The sequence below is a fragment of the Agelaius tricolor genome, unplaced genomic scaffold (genome assembly GCF_023055355.1).
Source record: "Agelaius tricolor isolate 1412-34295 unplaced genomic scaffold, bAgeTri1.0.p SCAF_31, whole genome shotgun sequence".
NCBI classification, from domain to species: domain Eukaryota; kingdom Metazoa; phylum Chordata; class Aves; order Passeriformes; family Icteridae; genus Agelaius; species Agelaius tricolor.
This window is the reverse complement of record NW_027269291.1, coordinates 2,365,464-2,383,980: the sequence shown is the minus strand read 5'-3', so window position 1 is coordinate 2,383,980 and position 18,517 is coordinate 2,365,464. Positions and strand designations below refer to the sequence as shown.

The following is an 18,517-nucleotide window of genomic DNA, read 5'->3' as shown; positions in this document are numbered from 1 at the left end:
GCAGCTCCTGTCCCGGCCCCCGGGGCAGCGTTTGAAGGTCTGTCCTAATTGCACACACACTTGTTGTCTCATTCACTTAATTTCTTCTGTGCCTGTTCTGCTTCTCGGGTGTCAGGGCCGCAGACGGGTGGCTGGGACAGGTCACAGGGACAGGTTGTGGCACGTGTGCAGGCTGGCAGTGCCCTGACTGGCGCCCGCTTTGGGACAGATTTCACTTTTTTAGCAAAGCATCGAGGAATTTTTGGCCGAGGGATGGGGGGGGGGGTGTTGCCTTTCACAGGAGGGAAACTGAGGCAGGGTGAAGGTTGAGTGACACCCCCAGAGTGGCTCTGAGCTCACGGGGTCACCACATCCCAGCTCCACCACCCACCCCTCCCCAGGAGCGATGAGGTTTTGTCTCCTCCATGCAGGAGGACCACAAGCAGTGGCAAATTTTGGGGCGACCTTCCCGAGGGTTCTCCTAGATGGGGCAGAGCTGCCACTCACCCGCCCCTGCCCAGATGTGACCAGGCTGAGCAGCACCAATGGCACCTCCCCGGGCCCTGGGACACCCTGGGACACTGCACTCCTTGCTGCCCTTGCCTCAGAGCCAGGGCTCACAGGGGTGTCCCTGTGGCTGCTGGTTTGTGGAAGGAGCCCCGTGCTGGGCCATCCTTCACTCAGCTCCTGAATGCAGAGCAAAATCCACGAACCACAACTTCAACACGGGCTGCAGCCACTGCAATGGCTCCATCCCACACACTGTGCTGAAGCAGCACCCCACAGCACCCCACAGGATCCCATCGGATCCCACAGCATCCTACAGCATCCCACAGCACCCCACAGCATCCCATAGGATCCCACAGCATCCTACAGCACCCCACAGCACCCCACAGCATCCCACAGGATCCTATAGGATCCCACAGCATCCTACAGCATCCCATAGGATCCCACAGCATCTCACAGGATCCCACAGGATCCTACAGCACCCCACAGCATCCCATAGGATCCCACAGCATCCTACAGCATCCCACAGCACCCCACAGCACCCCACAGGATCCCACAGCACCCCACAGCATCTCAGAGTACCCCACAGCATCCCATAGGATCCCACAGCATCCCACAGCATCCCACAGTGTCCCAAAGGACCCCACGGCACCCCACAGCATCCACAGGATCCCACAGCATCCACAGGATCCCACAGCACCCCACAGGACCCCACAGCATCCACAGGATCCCACAGCATCCCATAGGATCCCACAGCACCCCACAGCACCCCACAGCACCCCAGAAAAGCCTCTGGCTGGGCATGAGGCACATGAGCAGGGCAGTGGGGTTCTGGCCAAGCTCCAAAATCCTGATGAGGGAGCAGCTTTGATGCAGGTCAGCTCCTTCCCCATTATTCCCATTCTCATTCCCATTATTTGTGTTTCATTTCCTGTGTCCTGAATAACGTGGGGCAGACCCACAAAGGCACAGGGAGTGCTGCTATCCCAGCCTGGACAGAATTTCCATGCACATCTGTGCAGGGATGTTCTCTGGGTGTCCCACCCCAGCAGGGACCCTCGTGCTCCCTCCTGCCATCAGCACCAGCTTGTGTCCCGTGGGATTTTTGTTTGGACTGAACTCAAGAGAGCCAGCACACATGGCCAGAACCTCCCCCCAGGCCAAACTGCCTTTGCCACAGAGCTGAGGGGACCTGACAAGAGCTTTTGGGGAGATCTCTCCATTCAGCAATCAGGGAAAGCACCACCTGAACAGAAAGCGCGTGAACTTGGTAAGAGAGCAAGAAATCTGGAGGAAAAAAAAAACCTTATTTGTGTTCAATAGGTTACATCCTACTGAATGCACCCTCCTTGCCTCCCATTTACACAACAGTAAATAAAAGCAGCAGAAGTAAAAGGAAGTGTTGGCATCAAAGTGGCCACCAAGAGCTGTGACAAAATTCCCTCAACCCCCCTGAGTAAGGACCAGCGCCATTGTCCCTGTCCACACCTGCAAGGAGCCCCCGAGCTGCCACAGCCCCTCGAGCCCAGCTCCACTCACTGCATCCCATCCCCAGCCCTGCGATCCTGCCCCTGCCATGCCCTGCCACACCCGGCTGTGCCCCCTCCAGAGCCAGCAGGGACCCCCAGAGCCCCCCACCATCCTCCCAGCGCCCTCACGGCCGGCACGGGCCATTCCCAGCCCACCCCAGCCCTCCGAAAGGCAGCACCCGCTGCCCCCGCCTGGCACGGGAGGCTCCTACCTGTGCTGGTGAGGAGCCCTGCCCTTGGCACGGCCGTGCCCGCCCGGGTCTGCCCTTGTGCCACCTCGGGGCACCGCACCCCGTGCCTGGAGAGCTGCAGGCGCCTGGCTCGGGTTTCACCGAGCGCTTCAAACGCGCTTCGATCGCCACTAAATCAGCGCTCATCAGCAGCCTCCGGAGCGGAGCCGGGCACGTCCCGGTGCCCGAGGCTCTGCAGGGTCCCCAGGAGCCCCGAGCTTTGTCACGCGGGGCGGGGGGTGGCATGCCAGCTGGCACGGGTGGCACCGGAGCGGCCACCTTGAGCCAAGAGCGGGCACGGGGTGCACCTGGCAGCAGCTCTCAGTGACAGGGGGCACGGGAATGGGGCTGGGGGCAGAGAATTCCTTTGTAACTTCGTAAAGGGGCGCTGGGTGCTGTCACCTCACAGGGGACATGGGGGAATGGGGCTGGGTGCTGAAAATTCCCTTGTAACTTCGTAAAGTGGCACTGGATGCACCTGGCAGCAGCTCTGTGACAGGGGAGATGGGGAATGGGGCTGGGCACAGAGAATTCCCTGTGTAATTTCATAAAGGGGCACTGGGTGCTCACACCTGACAGGGGACATGGGGGAATGGGGCTGGGTGCAGAAAATTCACTGTAATTTCATAAAGGGGCACCGGGTGCTGTCACCTCACAGGGGACATGGGGGAATGGGGCTGGGTGCAGAAAATTCCCTGTGTAATTTCATAAAGGGGCACTGGGTGCTCACACCTGACAGCAGCTCTCAGTGCCAGGGGACTTGGGGGAATGGGGCAGCTTTCTGGGCTGGGCACAGAGAATTCCCTGTGTAATTTCATGAAGAGGCACTGGGTGCTCACACCTGACAGAGGAGGTGGGGGAATGGGGCAGCTTTCTGGGCTGGGCACAGAAAATTCCCTTGTAACTTCATAAAGGGGCACTGGGTGCTGCCACTTCCAGCAGCTCTCAGTGACAGGGGACAGGGGGAATGGGGCTGCATCGAAGGCTGGACACAGAGAATTCCCTGTGTAACTTCAAGAAGGGGCTCTGGGTGCTGGTGGAGGGATGGGAAGGGCACAGGGGGCTCTGCTCCAGGCAGGGAGGTGGCCCAGGGGAGCTGCTGTGGCATCAGGAGAGGTTTCAGTGTGCTGGCCTGAGCAGACCCAGGCAGATTGCAGGTTTGGGAGGGCCTGGCCATGGCTGCAGCATTCCAGCATTTCATAACACTGCATCAAACCAGCTGCCCCCAAAGCCTGACATATGCTCTGCTAATGCCACAGCCAGGCACATTTTAGGATCAGTCCATAAACCATCAGAGCAAGGATTAGTGGGAGCTGTCTCTCCTCAAGGGCTCTGCAGGCTGGCTCCTGGCACGGGGACACGCACAGGGCTCAGATCACCCCCAGCCCTCAGTTCTGACCCCCCAAATGCCCAGTTCTTACCCTCAGATGCTCGTGGGGCTCCCCTGAGCCCCGTTGCCACAGGCTGGAGGGCACTGGGACATCCTGCAGGCTCCGGGGAGGGCAGGGAGCATCCCGCGGTGCCGCTGTCCTCTCCTTTGCACATCAAGATCATTAACGCCGCATGCAGGGCTGCCTGTCCCCTGAATCAGCAGATCCCAGCCCCGCTCAGGACAGCTGAAACCCGGCTGAAGGAGACACCGTGGAGGGAGCAGAGCTGCTCCTCTGCCTGTCTGCTCTAGGAAGCAAAACCTGGGCAGTGCCACCTGCTCCCAGCCCAGCAGGGAAAGCAGCAGAGCAGGGAGAGAGACATTCCATCCCAGGGTTTGGCTCTAGGTGTGAGCACAGAGGGGAAGAGGAAGGACTGAGCTCCATGGTTCACCCCCCCCTCACTGGCCAAACATCCCCAGGATCTCTGTTGGATGAGGAGAACCTGACAAGATCACAGCATCCTTCAGGACTCTTGTGGTCAGCACAAAGGTTAGGGCAGAGCCAGGTCTCACAGAGCCACTGGGTGATATGATAAAATAAAATAAAATAAAATAAAATAATATATAAAATAAAATTATATATAATAAAATAAAATAATATAGAAAAGAAAAGAAAAGAAAAGAAAAGAAAAGAAATAAAATTAAAATAAATAAAATAAAATGAAATAAAATAAAATAAATAAAATAAAATAAAATAAAAATTAAAATAAAAGAAAATAAAATATAAAAGAAAAGAAAAGAAATAAAATTAAAATTAAATAAAATAAATAAAATTAAAACAAATAAAATAAAAATAAATAAAATAAAATAAAATAAAATAATTAAAATAAAATTAAAAAATATAAAAGAAAATAAATAAAATTAAAATAAAATTAAATAAAATAAATAAAATTAAAACAAATTAAAAAAATAAAATAAAATAAAATAAAATAAAATAAAATAAAATAAAATATAAATAAAGCACAGAGAACCAGGTGATGCCCAGGGAGACTCTGAGCCCTGGCAGCACCTCATGCTCCCCTCACTGTTTGCTGAAGCTGCCACAGGGAAAGTCTCAGAAAATGTGATTTTCCACAAGTGCAGGATCCAGAATGAGACCCAGGCCAGCTCCTGGGGACCTCCACCCCCACTGCAGGCATGGACAGCTGTGTCACCAGTGGAGGCACAACACCACAAGCATTGGCACAAGCACCACGGGATGGCAGCGCCAATCTCCTTCCCCCACCCACGTGTTCCCCTGGCAAAGGTGAGGAGCCACCACGAGCACTTACAGTGATGAGCAGGGTCCCAGCAGAGGGGGGGAAGTTCTTCCCTCCCAGCTCCCCTCACTCCCACATCTGCATCAGGAGCTTTTCAGGGCAGAAATTGGCTTTTAAGTGAATTTGTGGAGAGCTGCTGGCTAACAGGAGACCTCCAGCCTAAGCTGGAGCTCTCAAAGGCTCCTCTATTACAAGGCAAATTAAATATTTGATAGTGCTAAGCAAGTGACATTTGCAGTCTGGTCACGCCAGGGGTATCAGATAGAGACATTTGCAATGGGATCTGTTTAAATCCATGTAGTGCTTTGGATCTGTCCATCAAAACAAGCCCAGAGCTTTATTAAAATCAATGTTATCAAACACCCTGCTGGGGGAGGCTCTGGAGCTCACGTGGTGGGGCTGGGGGGCAGCTGAGCCCTGCTGAGCTGAGAGGCTGCAGCAAGTGCAGCTGTGGAAGAGAATTTCCTTTAAAATTCAAGAGTAGCAAGAGACTTATCCCTACCTGCAGCAGAAAGAAGGGAAAGCATTGACCCAGCCCCATCTGGAACCTGTTTCCAATCAGATCTCTTCTATGTGAGAGTTTTCTGACACTTGACACCAGATCAGACCCACTCCCATCCCAGACCCACCAGAAACTCCCATGAAGTTTGTTCAGTGTGACAAAGGCCTGATTGCCTTCCCCCCCTCAGCAGGGAAACACACCTTGTCCAGGTGCAACAAACACTATTTCCATCACCTTCCCTAAAAACAAAAAAAAAAGGGCTTGGGAACATAAAAGGCTGGAAAGGACTTTCAGCATCTGTCACAGGAGATGTGACAGAGTGACACAAAGCGACACCACAGCGTCCACTTGTTGACCATGGGCGCCCTTCAGGGGCAGATTTGGGGGAGGTTTCCTCACCAGCAAATGGCTCAGTCCCCTCAGCTGTGGCAGCAGGGGAGGCTCCTGGGCACCAGAACTGCCCCTGGGGACCCCCCAGCTCCAGGGACACCCCAAAGTGGCTGAGGGGCCACCCCAGTGCCAGCCCCCTGTCCCCCGGCTCCATGGCGCTCCCAAACCTCCCAGCTGCTGGGAAAAGTTTGCAAAAAAGCATCTGGAGCTGAAAGGCAGATGACAAGTAAAAAGAACACCCCAATTTATTGTTTTCTCAGAATTTAGAGTGGGAGGAAGGAAAATGGGACGACCCATGATTTTTTAATGCCTGCAGTTGGCAGCTCCATATTTAATGTGACAGCATCCCTTTAAGAAAAATATGTTCATACACAAGAAAGAAAATAAATTGGCAAAGCAATTTGCTTTCAAGCTAGGCTGACAGTTCCCCACTGCAACGTTTTGCTGCAGCCTTGGGTGAGCTGCTGTGGCCAGCACTCCATGCTGGGCAGGGATCACCTCAGAGGTTAAGGATGGGTGAGAAGCCCATCTGGGAGCAGCCATTTATGCCAGGGATGGTGCAAAGAGAGGAATAACTCATTGTGTGTGAGGTGACAAGGAGACTGTGCTGTCATGTTAGCACACTGACAACTCCCCAGCACAAACAGAGATGCTTGTTACCCACACGATCAAAGGGGCTTCTGCATTTGGGGTAGGAAGGGAGGGAAAAAAGACAGGGAGAAAGGAAAAGAAGAGCTAAATCAAAGCCTTGTTACCGTTTCTTATGAAAGAAGAAATGCTCGTGAGAAATGCTCTTTGCAGAGCAATTAGTCCCCAGGATCTGAGGAAGAGCCCAGCAGGACCCAGTGCTGCTGCCCTGGGGCTGGGGGGGACAGCAGGAGGGACCTGTCCCACAGGGGACAGCACCATGGCACCATCATTAAGAGAGGCATCAGAACCCAGGTTAAAACCATCCCTGGCCTCTGCATTCCCCTCACTGAGGGTTGGGGGTCCCCAGGGTGATGCTGGACACCCAGCTCCTGCGGTCCCTGCTGACAGCCAAGCCCCTAAAGCCCTGAGCTTGGTGATGGTGGTGCCAAAAACCCCTGAGCCCCCCCAGGTGGTGCTGGGGGTCCCCAAGAGTGGTGGGGGTGCAAGATCCGTGCTGCAGGAGCATTGGCCTCCAGCCTCAGCCACACCTTGGAACCCTGACTTGTCTGTGAGCACCAGGATGCCAGAGCTGACAGGCAGGGAAATGAAATGGGACAGATGATAATGAATTGCCCACATCCCTCAGCGACTCCTGGATGTGCAGTAATGAAGTTATACACTGCTCACTGGCTAGAGGACAGAAGAAGCGCTTCAGAGCTCGGGTTTAATCAGTTCAGTGACAAGCATGGCCTGGATTCATTCCCTCCTCTCACCATGGTTTGGTTTCTCCATCCTTCTCCCAGCTCCTGGCAGCCCCAGCCCTGCTCCTGCAGCACTGGGGTGAAGCTGCCCGGCTGCTGCAGTGTGAGAACCCTGGGCTGTGCTGGAGGTCACCAGAGTCAGGAGAGAAGCACGTGTGTCCAATTAGACTGGGAAACCTCTGCTCCCAGAAGGGCAGAGGGCAGCCAGCCCTGGCTGGCAGTGAGGTGGCAGCTGGAGGATTTATTTAAGGTTATTTAATGAGCTCGGGTGGGTGAGAGCTCCTGTTTGAAAGGGATTCCAAAATGGACTCATGATGTTGGGAAGGATGAAAGTTTGACAGAAAAGTCTCACAGATATGTGTGCTTGGCAGAAAGATTTTTAAATCTGATGAAGGAATAGAGATGGAAGCAAGTTTTGACATAGAAGAAAAGAATTGCTGAGCCAGTCTCACTGGATAACCAAGGAGCAAAGGGTGTGTTAGTTAGAAGGGGTTTTTATGACTTACAGCAAAGGATAAACCCACCTCAAACAAGATGTTTTTACCAAGCAGAAAGAGAGCACAGGCAAACAAGGCAGCAAAGTTGCAAGTAGAAAAAAGGTCTCAGAATTTTCCACTGCAAGAAAACTGAAAAACAACTTCTGGCTTAAACTGTAATGTACTGACTTTGAGTGATTGGAGATCAGTGACATGAATATGGTAATTACAGTAGTTATGATAGGCTAGAGATAATAGTTAAGGTATAGATTGGTTCTACTGTGTTAAGATGCTCAGCAAAGAAAAGTAAATAATGCATTTGTAACCAAAAGAAAAGTAAAGAATGCAATGTAACTAAAAGAAAAGTATATAAGGCAATGTAACTTAAACTAAGGGTCTCTAGGCCTGCCTGCAGCTGGAGCTCACAGCTGTATCTGCATCCTCCAAAAACTGGAGAGATCCCAGGGGAATTACCCATGGCCTTTCCCTTTATTCGAATAAAGTAAAAGGACTCCTCTGTCTCCTTTTTGGACATAAACCTCTGATGTTTGTGGGTTAATTTTCCTAACAAAAGGGAGGGTTACGCATTAGAGGGAAATCTTTGGTATCAGGTGTGTTGGGAAGTCTGTACTTCTCAAGTACCGCAGCCAATGGGGAAAGAGAGAAGGGAAATTGGGATAAAAAGGAGGCTGCATTCTCCAAAAATTTGAGAGATCCCGGGGGAATAGCCCATGGCCTCTCCCTTTGTTTGAATAAAGCAAAAGGACTCCTCTGCCTCCTTTTCGGACATAAACCTCTGATGTTTGTGGGTGAATCCTCCCGACACAGGCGGGGATGAGGCAGCCGGGGCAGAGGGGCCGCTGACAGCTCCGTCCGCAGCCCGGCCGTGCCAGGGTCCGAGCGTGTCCGTGCCGGGCACGGCTCCAAGGCACGGCCCTGGAGCCGCCTCGGGGCCGCACCGGGATGCCAAGGGGAAGCCCCGCAGCCTCCAGCCCCTTCCAGGGCTCCCGGTTCCCCGGTTCCCCGCGGGACAGCGGCGGGAGGCTCCGCGCCGCCGGAGCCGGCGAGAGGCGGAGGCGTTGCTGTTATGAAAACATGCGAGGGCTGTGTCTGAAAACATTGTGAGGAGCCAGCTCCATAAATAGGCCCTTTATGGCTCTTCCCTGAGCTCAGACAGGCTCTTTCACACACGCTTGGCTCCGGCACGGCGGGTTAAAACAGCGCGGGGATGGGTGGGGGACACTGGGCAGCAGAGGGGAAACTGAGGCACAGAGCCCCCTCCGAGGGGGCTGAGCAGGGGGGGGACCGTCCCAGTGTCCCTCGGTGGGCCCGTGGGAGGACAGAAGCCAGGACAGCGACACGGGACACTGCAGCTGTCCCCTGCCACCACCTCCGCACGCGGCCGCGATTAATCAGCGCATTCATCAGGGAGCTGGCATTAATTGAGCAGCTCCTGCGGCCGTGGATGGGCGGCGTGGTGTCAGGAGCTGGGAGTGCAGCAGGAGCTCGCCGCTGCTCTCAGCCACGTCCACTGAAGGCGGTGACAATTCGGTTTGTGCCCCCTCAGCGAGCGTCCCCCGGTGTGGGAGCGCTGGTGACTAAAGCAGCGGGTGAACAATCAGTGACTCAGCGCATAATTTTGCTCATTTCGTGCCTTTTTTTAGCGCGGGGAGGACAGAGCTCACCCAGCAAACTCTCGCCAGGCACCGCCACCGCTCCCTCACCGGGCACCCACCTGGGGCTGGGCACCTTCCTGCAGGCAACATCTGCTTGATGTGCTCTTGCCATGGAAAACAGGGAGGAGAAGCTGGAAAACACTGCCAAGGGCTTTGGCTTGCTCTTATTTCTCCTTTTTACTGTGTCCTTTCTGACCTGGGAGAAGGCAAGGGGAGCTGGGGAGCCCCAGTGGCACCGGGAGCCTCCGCAGGCCCAGCAGCCCCGGCAGTCTCGGATGTAAACCCCCTCCCTAGCTTAACTCAAACCATCCCCCATGACTAACTACCCTCTCTTAATCAACCTCATCACAGCCCTCTCCTGTCTGAATTGCAGCAGCCTTCCTCACGCTAGTAGAGTGCAAAATCCTCAGCTACCTACAAGGCTGAAAGGGCCCAAACATTGTTTGCCCTTTCGGGCTCCTACAACCTCTAGCAGATGGAGTAAAACTATTTATCAAAGAGCCTATTCGACCATCAACATCCTCCCCAATCTTATTTATCGCAACCCCAATACCAGCCTTGCTTCTAGCAATCTCAATCTGAACCCCACTGCCCCTTCCATTCTCCTTAGCAGACCTCAGCCTAGGCCTACTCATCCTACTGGCCATGTCAAGCTTAGCAGGGCACTCCATCCTATGATCAGGCTGAGCTTCCAATTCAAAATATGCCCGGGAGCCTGGGCAGCCCTGGCAGCCCCAGCAGCACCGGGAGCCCCGGCTGAGCAGCTCCCACCGCCCTGGCACTGTCCTGGCAGCTGCCCTGATCAAGAGCAAAGCACTGAGCTCTTGTTGTGGCTGTAACCGATGTCTGCAAACACCGGGTGCTGGTTGGAATTCAGGAGCTCTTGGAACTGGAATTGTGCTGAGCACCCGGCGCTGCCAGAGGAGCCTCTGCCCGGAGCCACCTGCAATGGCTGCATCCTGCAGGCTGGGGATGTGCCAGCAGTTTCCTCTCATCCTTACAGACAGGGCAGCCACAGAACGACAGGCTACGAGTGCAGAAACCCGAGTTGTGAGAGCAGCTCCGGCCCTGTGTCAGCGGGTCCACACCTCCAGGTGATCCATGCAGGAATGCAGAATGAGGCCAATGTCCTTGGCACTGCCACCAGACCTGGACGGATCCCCCTCACCCAGGGAAGCCACCTTCTTTCATGAGAAAGAAGCATAAGTGGTCTGTGTGGTTGCCTTGAAACCAACACATGGGGGTTCCATTCCTTCCCTTCTTGGACTTGGACGAAGGCAGGTTCTGTCCCACCTGCCCTAGGGTGATGTTATGATGCTTGAACCCTCATCTGTGTGCTCTGTTCATGCTGGATATCATGTCCTGTGCCTTCAAGACTGGCTCTGAAGAGTGAAAGTTTTGTTTTGGTTTCTTATCAGCTGCTCCCTCATGGCTGGCAGGACACACAGACAGGGCAGTACATGGTGCTGCTTTTGCTTTTTGCTTTGCTTTTCCCTTTGCTCTTGCTTCTGCTTTGCTCCTGCTTTGCTCCTGCTTTTTGCTCCTGCTCATTAGTTAGTTTAGCTAAGCAGCCCAAATTTTCCCTGGACTGTTTCTCCTTTCCCTTTTTTGGACCAACCTGAACCTGCTCCTGACTGGGACCTGGCAACAGTGAGAGTTTGCACCTTGTGGCTGCAGCAGCTGCCCCAGCACAGGAGGGACTGAGAACAGAGCGACCACCCCCAGGAGAGACTTTCTGAATTTGTCATCATTTCAGAGCGGTGACAGAGTGGTGTCACCTGGCATTGTTCATTTTGTGTGCTGGGGGTGCTGTGCCTGATAAATAAACAGGTTCTTTCCACTTCTCTCCAAGGAATCCTTCCCAACCCCGTTGTGGGAAGGGGCTGTGTGGATTTGCTTTCTGAAGGGGCCCCCCTTGGAGGTTTTCTCCCAAATTTGCCCTAAACCAGGACATGCCCCCATGCCATTCCTTGTGCAGAATCTGTGCAATCACACAATGACCAACGCCACCAGTGCCAGCCACTCCCATCTCCCAGTGCAAAATGTCACCAAAAAGTGCCACCAAACTCTCTCATGGGGGCAGAGCAGCACTGCCCCAAAGCAGCTTCAGGGATGTCCGCGGAGGACAGTGAATTGTCACCTCCTTAAAGCAGCTTTGTCTTTGCTTTCTCTTTAATGATTTCCCAGCTGCTTCCCCATTTCAGCCGATAATGGGACTTCACTCCCTATCTGGGTCTGAGAGGCGCTTGCCTTGTTCAGGCTGGAGAAAATCAATTCCCCTCTCACTCAAGTCTTTGCAAGAGAGATGAACTGAAGATCGTGCCTGCCTGAGCAAAATATTTATTCAGTCTGGGAACAGATTTACTTTTGAACCTTCTATAAATACAGCTGAGGGCCCCCATTTAATCCCTTACCAGAAGACCTAATTTTATTTGGTTTATGTTTTCAAGAATTCTCCCTCTTCCAACGCCTTGCCAGCAGGTGAAGAGAGGCAGGAATTTTGGCACCCAGCTTGGCAGTGGGCAGTGCCTGATCCCACTGCAGGAGGGGCTTTGGGGGTGGCAGGGTCAGCAGGGTCTGGGTTCTGCAGGATTTCCTGCTCTCTGTTACTGATTTACACCCATCAAAGCCCTGCTGGAGCCAGGGCAGGCAGGGAGAGGCCAAATCCTCCACAGAGGCTCCTTGTGACCCTGCCTGCCCTGCCCATCCCTGTGCTGGGGACAGCAGGGCCATGCACAACCCTCTGCAGCCCCTCAAGACCTGAGACCACCTTCCACAGGCCTAGTAAGGACCCTGCCTGGTACCTCAGCATCTCATCACCCTGCCCCTCCAAGGATTCTGCATCATCTCTCACCCCAGAACCAGCTGGGGCCGCACAGGGGTTGGGTTCCCGTCCCTGGAGGGAGAAGGAAAAGCTCCTTGGGGGTGGGTGGGCAGTGGGCAGCTGCTCCCAGGCCTCTCAGGGCATCCTGCTGAATGCCAGAATCTCTGCCACGCACCACTGTGCTCTTGCCAGAGGGTTTGCCCAAGTCCCTAGGAGGAGAAATGTTCCCAAGGGCAAACTGAAAAGTTTTCCCAGCAGATGCCAAGAGCCAGCAGGTGCTGGAGATGATTTTGTGCCACCAGAACTCACCTTGGCACTTCCCTGGGAGGGTCCAGAGCCCCCATGCCCGTGGGAGCAGCACTGGCACTGCAGCAGCTGCAGGTGGCTGCCAGGTGTCTCTAAATCCCTTTGTCTCATCTCTGCACTGGTCTGTGCCCATCCTGCCCAGGGATTCTGGCGCTGCTTTGTGCCTTCCATGGTCATGGGGCACATGAGTCCCCATCTCCCTCCACATTGGCCAGGAAAGTGAGATCCTGGCTCAGGTGTGAGCCCTGCAGTGCCAGTCCCAGGTCCCTTCCTGGCCAGGAGTGAGACCCAGCATGGACAGACCCCAGCCTGGACAAGGGAATTGCTGTTTTCCCCTCTGGCATTGCCCAGCCCTTGGGAGACTCCTCCAGAGGCACAGCGTGCTCTGCACCACGACTGGCTCACTTCTTTGACACACTTATTGAATTGTTATTACACCTGCTGGCTAATTACCTCCTCTGGAAACCAGCGGGAGCAGAAATTTGACATTGACCCATGCAATCCTGCAGCAATACAGATGTTGGCCAGGTCTGGGGGGCCTGGGATAAGTGAGGAATGGGAACATGGCTCTGTGGGGGTGTTCCCACTGCCCCACAGTCCAGTGCTGTTGGCTAATTACACCTGCTGGCTAATTACCTCCTCTGGAAACCAGGGGGAGCAGAAATTTGACATTGACCCATGCAATCCTGCAGCACTACAGATGCTGGGCAGGGCTGGGGGGCTTGGGAGAAATTGGGGACAGGGAACATGGCCCTGTGGGAGTGTTCCTCCCTTCCCACCAGTCCAGCTGCCCCATTTCCCAGTCAGATGGGGAGCAGGGAGCCCAGGATTGATGGTGAACCCCCTGCATCCCACGCCTGGGGTGCCAGCACTGCCCTTGCTGAGCACAGATTAATCTGGGAGAGCTTTAATCCTCTAAAACCCTTTCGTAACAGCCCTCAAAAATAAGCCTGGAGAGTTCCTAATACTTCTTGAAAATTTGGAGATGGGATATTTATAGGCTCTGGCTTTGGATGAGAGGAAGCACACCCAGCTCTGGCTGGGAGGGCTCTGAGGTGGAGGAACCTGCCCCGGGGGGAGCCCCTGCCCCAGCCCAGCAGGGCTCTGTGCCGCTCCCAGTCTCCTGCTGGCTCCAGAACAAGCTTCCCTTGTTGGGGATTTTTAGGATTTTTATTTTTTTTTCCCCTTACAAGCGTTTGAGGCTCCTCAGAAGAGCACAGACCGGCTCTGTGCCTCCGGCCCTTCAAAGGAACGCGGAGCAGCAGCGCTTCCGACCAACACAAACAGCGCTGACGCCCCCTGGGCACCTGGCTGAGGAAACCCAAGGGCGGCAAAGCCACACAAACTGACAGAGAAAGTTCAGAAAAAAAAAAAACCCAAAATGTGGCAGAAGTTACCCACATCCACAAAAAAACAGGAGGTTTGGGTCGTTCCCTGCTGGTTTCCAGCAGTGGTGGCCGCTGGCATCTCTGCCACATTGTCCTGGTCCTGGCAGGGACATCCAGGGCAGCAGCACAAGGGCCAAGTGGCAAGAGGGAAATCATCGTTTGCACATCTCTCCTGCTTCAAAAGATGAAGGGAAAAATATCCTCCAAAAAAATCTCTTAGCCCTTTGCCACGTGGTTTCACAAAGATGTCCCCAAAGATGTCCCCAGGGCAGAATTCTCCCAGCTCCAAGGCAGCAGAGCTCTCAGAGAACTCATGGGGGTGTAGGAAGATGAGAACCCCCCCATGAGCTTAAACAGGCAAAACCCACCCCTCATCCAACAGCTCCTGCTGCAGAGCAAGAGGCAGGGGCCAGATGTCAGGAGCAGAAATGCTCAGACTGGAGGCACAGTGGCATCAGCAGAGCCCCCAGCTCATCCCCTGACCAGGAGTGAGCAGAGCAGGCACAGAGCTGCCAGCATCACACCCGTGGGCCAGGGGAATCCAAAATTTCACCCAAAGAAGCATCGAGGATGCCCAGCTCCCCCAGCAGCCCGAGCCCAGCCCCTGCTGCCTGGGCAAGGTCCAGCAGCTGGGGCAGCTCCTGAGTCCAGGCAGACCCAGCCCAGATCAGGGCTTCACCTCAAAATGTTTCCTTTGCAATTTCCCTGTGATCTTTCTTATCAACTAATTAAAAAAATTCCATAATTAGGCCAGGGAAAATCACGACTCAGGAGCGCTCCCATTTCAAAGCAGCACAGATCTGTTCTGTATCAAGGGCTGGGAGCTCTCACCAGAGCCAGGTTCCCCCAGAAGCCTCCCCCATGACCAGGACTCCTCCTGAGCCCACCCCTGCAGGGCCCCAAGCCCACCTCCAGCCCCTCTGCCAGGATTCATCCTGGGGAATGAATTTAAATTGTTTACAATGAACGAATTTACACTGTTTACATTGCAGGGGGAAAAGTGATGGGGTTTATATAAAAAAAACCCCAAACAATAAAGGGCCCTCTGACAGCCAGGGATTCTCTGTGCCTTCAGCCCCTGTGAAGTCAGGAGTGCTTGGGGAACACCACACAAACATGCAGAGCAAAATTCCCCCTGTGCCCACAGCCTGGAGCCACGGCCAGGGCATCCTGATGCCTCTGAAATGCCAACACCTGCACCAGGGGAGCTCCCATGGGAGCTGGGGCATCATAGAGCTCACAGAGCAGCTCCTGGCTCCTCAATCTGCAGGTTCCCTTCAATGACTGGCAAGTAAATTGTATTTCTAAGAGAGATGGAGCAGTTTTTACAGCTGGGGTATCCTCTGCTCACAGAATGCCTCATGGCTCCTCAATCTGCAGGTTCCCTTTGGCATGTAAATTGTATTTCTAAGAGAGATGGAGCAGTTTTTACAGCTGGGGCATCTCCTGCTCACAGAGCAGCTCCTGGCTCCTCAATCTGCAGGTTCCCTTCGATGACTGGCAAGTAAATTGTTGTATTTCTAAGAGAAATGGAGCAGTTGTTAGGTGGCAGCTGCAGCCTGGGTTTCCTTGAGAGCACAGACATAATTCCTGACAGGGGCTTTCTGACACAGAAATTATGGAGCTATTTTGGAGGCAATCTCAGAACATCACACTAAGAAACAGCCTTTGTACATCACAATATCGTTGCTAAATTGACAAATAGACCCTCATGGGTTTCATTATTCTGCTCTGGGAGCACATTTTTGCATTTTTATCATCCCTAGAAATGATTAAAGAGCTGCAGAACTGAGGGCTCTGGCTTTGGAACACTCAAACTCCAGTCCTGATTGAGCTGAGGAGAAGCAGTTGGAAGGGCTGCAGGGCTTGGAAAGGAAATTTTTGCCCTTTTAATGTGTAAGTCTGGCATTTTTGGAGACTGTCTGGTGCTTCCACAGCAGGTTTGCTTTTAGCCCTGGAAATTCACCAGCGTAAAAGGATGTGACATATCCAGTGCTGGGTTGGGAACATCCCTGCAAAGGTTCAGTCAATAGCAAACCTGTGCTGTGCACTCCTAGAAACACATTGATCTCCCCAGCAGCATTAGATAAAAGCCAAACAAGAGGAAGATCCCCAGAAATACAACAAATAAGAGCCCAAAGACCAGGGTTCCTTTAGGAGCTGATGTCTGAGGGGGCTGGGGCAATGCTCAAGGAGAGTTTGGGGAATTTTGGAATTGCTGTAGATGGCCACAGCCAGGTGGGCCACAGCATCACTCCAGGCTCTGCACATCCCTGGCAGCCCGTGGGGATGAACAGGAGGCAGAATGAGCTCTGTCCATGTCCCTGTCCTTGTCCCCAGTGGCACTTTGTGCTGGGACAGCTGGGAATGGTGGGCAGAGCATGAACCCCCATAAACAGAGCAGAGAACATCAGGCAGGTGGGGAGGGATGGGATGGGATGGGGTGGGATGGGATGGGGTGGGGTGGCATGGGATGGATGGCATGGCATGGCATGGGATGGGATGGCATGGCATGGCATGGGATGGGATGGGATGGGATGGGATGGGATGGGATGGGATGGGATGGGATGGGGTGGGATGGGATGGATGGGATGGGATGGGATGGGATGGGATGGCATGGATGGCATGGCTGCCCTGAGCCCACTCCATCAGGATGGAACCTCCTCACCTGAGCAGCCAGAGCCCAGCCCTCACCCACCATGGGCAGGACATGCAGCCCCTCCACAGCCCAGCACTGAGGTCCAAGCCCAGTGAGCCACCAGCTCCCAGAAACGTTTATCACTTCTGGGACTATTAAACCTTCTCCCAAATTCTCCACGCAGAGGCTGCTGCTCTGTCAGGGTTTAGCAGCACTTGGGCAGTGAGAGAGAGCAGCTGCTCTGGAGCCCCAGGCAAAGAGGAGCTCAGGGATGGGAATTCAGGGGTGGGAGCTCAGGGATGGGAATTCAGGGATGGGAACTCAGGGATGGGAGCTCAGGGATGGGAATTCAGGGATGGGAGCTCAGGGGTGGGAACTCAGGGATGGGAGCTCAGCAATGCCAGCTCTGGGATGGGAATTCAGGGGTGGGAGCTCAGGGGTGCAAGCTCAGGGATGTTCAGGAATGTGAGCTCAGGGATGGGGACCCAGGGATGCTCAGAAATGTGAGCTCAGGGATGTGAGCTCAGGGATGCTCAGGAATGTCAGTTCAGGGATGGGAGCTCAGGGATGCTCAGGGATGCTCAGGGATGCTCAGGGATGCTCAGGAATGTGAACTCAGGGTTGCTCAGGGATGGGAGCTCAGGGATGCTCAGGGATGGGAGCTCAGGGATGCTCAGGAATGTGAACTCAGGGATGTGAGCTCAGGGATGCTCAGGGATGTGAGCTCAGGGATGTGAGCTCAGGGATGCTCAGGGATGTGAGCTCAGGGATGCTCAGGGATGCTCAGGGATGCTCAGGGATGCTCAGGGATGCCAGCTCAGGGATGCTCAGGGATGCTCAGGGATGCTCAGGGATGCCAGCTCAGGGATGCTGGTGTACAAGGCTCACAGCAGGAAGGCACAGCCTGGCGTGACGTCACAGCCCTGCTAACGCAGATCCTGCTCTGTGCATTCACAGGCAGAGCCACATCCAGGGTCACAGCAGCCTTTTCCCAACGCACGTGGCAGATTACAGAGCAAGCACAGAATCCACAGCACACGGGGTCCTCACCCTGCCCTGAACTCTGCATGGGGCATGAGAGTTTCTGGCTGGCAGAATCACACTGGCAGCTACCAAGGGACCAACACAGCTCCTCCATCCCCACCGAGCCCTTCCACCCAAGCGACAAACATTCAGCAAAGCCACTGGGCTGGATGCCCCATTGGAAAACACCTGCAGTCACTTACAAAAAAGTCATTGGTGGTGGATTTGGATGGTGGTGGCTGAAGAAACTCCCAGCCAGGCTGGCAGCCGGGACAGAGCCTCATTTATCTGCAGGCTGCCACACACACTGCCCATTGGTGCTATTTTCAGGCCCTGTGCCCCACATGCAGACACAAACACCTCCACTCCCCACTCAGACAGCCCAGGTGAGCAGGGGGTGAAGCCAAAGTGCTGAGAAGGGCAGGGCCAGCTCCTGCCTCACATTTTCACCCAAAATTCATCCCTGTAGGGCACAAGTGCTGCCATCCCTCGTGGGACCCACAGACACATCCAGCCCTGGCAGGGGCAGCTCCAGCAGCAAGGTGCCAGTGCTGCTGAATCAACCTGGCAATGCCAGGCTTTTGACCCCTCACCCTTCACGCAGAATCATCTCCTCTGTTTAAGCAGCACTTTCAAGTTTTGCTCTGCAAGCCAATCTTGTGCCAAGCTGTTGTTTTCCCACCCGCCCATCCAGCAGGACCGGCGCTGCCAAGGGCAGGCACGGGCACGTCCCTGCGCCGGCATCCGCGGGCTTTGCCCTGGGGCAGAGCAAGCGCCAGCCCTGCCCACCCCAATGCAAACTCTTTAAAAGCTCCCAGCATAACTCACTGCTGCTCCGAGTTAGCGAAGTCTGTTGGAAAAGGCCGGGGGAGAGCGGTCAATCCGCTTCTGCCTCCACGTTCCTGGAGCAGGGCACCGCGCTGCTCCCACCCGGAGACACAGCCAACAGAAAGAGCTTTTGTACAGCTCT

At 54.3% G+C, this 18,517-nt stretch overlaps 1 protein-coding gene across 5 annotated transcripts in view; it reads right to left on the bottom strand.

Moving 5' to 3' along the window:
* Positions 1-18,517, bottom strand: part of ZNF385C (zinc finger protein 385C) — a 69,156-nt gene that overhangs the window by 49,909 nt on the left and 730 nt on the right. The window lies entirely within an intron of this gene.